This window comes from Gossypium hirsutum, chromosome D07, assembly GCF_007990345.1.
Source record: "Gossypium hirsutum isolate 1008001.06 chromosome D07, Gossypium_hirsutum_v2.1, whole genome shotgun sequence".
NCBI classification, from domain to species: Eukaryota; Viridiplantae; Streptophyta; class Magnoliopsida; order Malvales; family Malvaceae; genus Gossypium; species Gossypium hirsutum.
The window spans coordinates 33,821,476-33,825,487 of record NC_053443.1 but is presented as its reverse complement, the minus strand read 5'-3'; positions in this window follow the sequence as shown (position 1 = coordinate 33,825,487).

The window sequence follows — 4,012 nt, the reverse complement described above, 5'->3', positions numbered from 1 at the left end:
GTCACATTGAAATGTCTTTCGAAAATAGAACTCGTTGGAAAAATTCATTTCCAAAATTAAAAAAAACTCTTTGTTAGTTTTAACAAACATCCAGTCAAAATGTGTGCCTTGTTCTGCTATTGTTATAAAAGGTTGATCTTAAATCGCGGAACCTTTTGAAAACTCTAATGTTTAAGTTTCATGGCTTTGCAAACAGTTATTATTTTGAAAATTCATCTTCTACTAAACTAGCAGTTTAAAATAAGTAAGTAAAAGCCCAATTAAAAATTTTAAACAAACATAAAAAGGCCTTATTACAAAAACAAAACCCAACATAAACTTTAAATTTATTTAAAAGCATTGTAGATCAGCTGCAGTTGTGTGGCCACCTCTGAGTCCCTCGCAGTGCCAAACCACCTATGGCTGAGGATTACCTATACAGTAAGAAGAAAAGGGTGAGTTTACGAAAGCTCAGTGTGTAATCCCCTAACAAGCAAACAGTCAATTAAACAGTAGATAAATACAGTTTGGGCTGAGCCCGTTACAGTAATAGTCCAGTTCAGCGTGGGCCTAAGCCTTTTTTCCGTAATAGTAAACGATTGGGCTTGATCCAATCACAATGCCAGTAATCAGTAGGGCCTTTGCCCAATTCTAGTAATAGTATCAATGGGGCATTGGCCTATAACAATAACAGATATCAGTCATGCAGTGAACAATATGTAATATCATTAATCGATGCAGTAACAGTACAAAATAATTAATCAGTGCAGATATACAGTTAGAATCCTACCTAATCTAGCCTCTACTTGCCACTCCGTCCTGCCAACACGCCATGTGGGGATAAAATCGACACACCCAGCCAGACTGTAACATTCCGATTTAGGGCTTAGTCATAATAGTGGTTTCAGGACCACAAATTCGATGAGGAAAAATTTATTTTTACTATATTTTTATGGCCTACAATTTCACGGAAAGATTTCTCGAAAATTTCGTTCAAAAATTTTGACGTTTGGGCACTCAATTTAGTCAAAAGGACTAAATTGTAAAAAGTGCAAAAGTTGAGTTTTATATGTTAAAGGTATTTAATTGTTATGGAAATATAAATTAGGGGTCCTTATATGGTAATTAGACCATTACTTAGTGATGGACAAAAATGGACTTCAGATAAGTGAAATAGGATTTTTTTTAAGTAAGGGCATTTTAGTCATTTAGTAAATAAATAGAATTAAAAGGGAAAAAGATGTAAAAATTGTGTTCATCATCCTTGCTTGCTGCCAAAACTTGAAGGAAGCCATAGCTAGGGTTTCTTCACTTTCTCAAGCTCATAGTAAATGATTCCAAGCCCCCTTTTTAATGTTCTTTACATTTTTGGAATCTCGGTAGCTTAATTTAGCTTATTTTAGCAATAATTTAACCTAGGGTTCATATTTGGAAAAATACGCATAGGTGAAATATGTTTATTTTTATTTTTTATGGTAGAATATGAAGCTATGAATTATGTTAAACAACTTTTGCTAGTTGATTTTAAGTGAAAACGAGTATATTGACATAATCGGCAAAAATACCTAATGTTCATAAGTAAGTGTTAGAGTAAGAATTTGATTTTGTCATAGAAGGGAAAAATGTCCAGCATGTTATAAAACATAAGAATAAGAGATGAAGTTTAATTTCCGAGCTTTTGGGAAAAAGTGTGAATATGCAAAAGTTTAGGGGCAAAACTATAATTTTTCCAAAATTGTGTCAAGGGCTATTTTGATGAATGTGAGTATTAAATAAGCTAAATTTGCTATTATAGATCAAGAAGAATGAAATCTGGAGCTAGACTGGGGAAAGAAAAAGATTGAGGACTAAAGTGTTAGATTTGGTCACATTTTTGTACCGAGGTAAGTTTACGGTAAATAAATGCAATATTTAAATAATAATTATTAATGCTACTATTTTCTAGCAATTATGTATTTATTTCATGAAATTATTTAATGTTGGCTTAAGTATGAGATGACAGAGAATTAGTGATAAAAGCCCCGTTGAAACATTAGGAGTGTATTGGATACAAATGTCATGACATTTGGGTAAAGAGATCCCATGTAAGACCATGTATGGGACATGGCATTGGCATCATTGAGATTATGAGAGGTCCCATGTAAGGCCATGTCTGGGACATAGCGTTGGCACCGAGATGAGAGGCCCCTCGTAAGACCATGTCTAGGACATGACATGGGCACGAATATGAGAACTCCCATGTAAAACCATATCTGGGATATGGCATTGGCAGTACAGGAAACATCCCATGTAAGGCCATGTCTGAGACATTGTTTTGGCATGTTATTATCAGATATGAGACCCAAGTATCATTATTATTCCAATGCGGCTCAACGGGCTAGAAAACAGATTATGTTCTATGGAAGTTCAAGTAAAAGTATAATTAGCAACTTCAGGTGAGTTATAAGAGTTAAGAATATGTTATGCTATCAGTGAGAACCAATATTTTAGCAGGAGAAGAGTAAGTTGTAATCTTAAGTTATCTAAATAGGTAAGTAAATAAACAAGTAAATGAGAGTAAGTAAAGAGGAAACTTAAGAACATGATACTTGCATATCATTATTTGTGTTAAATGTTGTTATTTATTTACTTGTAAACTTACTAAGCTTTATGCTTACTTCTTTTATTTCTTTTTCTTTCATATAATATTATCAAGCATAGTCGGGATCTTGAAGACGTAGGAGAGCGTTCACACTATCAACCATCACAACTCGGTATTTTAAGACGATAAATGTTTCAAGCTATGGCATGTATAGGGACTTAGTCATTTTGATTGTATATTCTTAAATTATGACCAAAAGATGATATGTAAATATTTGATGATGAATAGTTATTAAAATGGCTAAGTATGAAGATGTTTGTTGTTATAAAAGTCTAGGTGATAAATTATGAATAGAAATCATGAAAAAGTAAAAATTGGTAGTGAATCAGTTTTGAGACAGTAGTAGTGACGTGATTTTGAAAAATCACCAAGGATAGTAGAAAATTAATTAAAGGGTGTATGAGATATATAATTAAATCTTATTGAGTCTATTTTTATATAAAAATAACAGTGTAGAGAAAGAAGTTATGTATTTTGAGATATTTGCATTTTAGTTAGACAAGGTCAAAGTGATTTTTAGAATCTCCTATTCTTATTTTGGAAAATCATTAAAAATTGTATAAAAATATTTATGAGTTTTAATATATATGTCTAGATTCCTTATTGAGTCTATTTTCTATAAAAACAAGTTAGAACACCATATGAAGTTTTTACAATGAGATAATTAACTTTTAGTGACAAGAGGTCAGCACAGTCGATCAGTGAAACAGGAGAGAATTTAACTAATAAACTGTACTAATTGGCAGAACCAAAAATTCTGAAAATTTTATGGTAAAAATATTTATGAGTCTAGTTTTAGGGAAAATTTACAGATCTAAATTTTGAGTTTCGTATCTCAAGTTATAATTAATTTAGTAACTGCTGCGTAGGTGGACAACTTTGTTGTGAATAGTGAAATTAATTTCAAAAGTAAAATTTTATGCCCCGAACTTTTAAGTTAAGTCAAGTAACGCCTCATGCTCGACTCCAAAAATGGTCTTGGGTAAGGGGTGTTACACAGACACACCAAGATTAGCACCGGTTGCGGCACTAAACAGTATTGCAGCAAAGCTGCCAGTAAAATAAACGACATATAGCCATCAGTAGGTCTACAGTCGTCTTGGGTGACCCGTGCAACCTTATCAGTACGCTACACTTCCTCCAAATGTAACAACCCATCCCCATGCAATACATCCTGACATAATATCATACGTGTATGCAAAATGTCATGCTCAATCATAGTCATACTTATCATAGAGCAAATCAGTCATGCGAAACATAAGGCATAACAGTCATTTCATCTCCTAGAGGTATAACAATCATTTTACCCTATGGGGGTATTTCAATCATTTTACCCTATGGGGGTATTTCGGTCAGTCTACCGTATGGGGGTATTTCGGTCATTCTACCCTA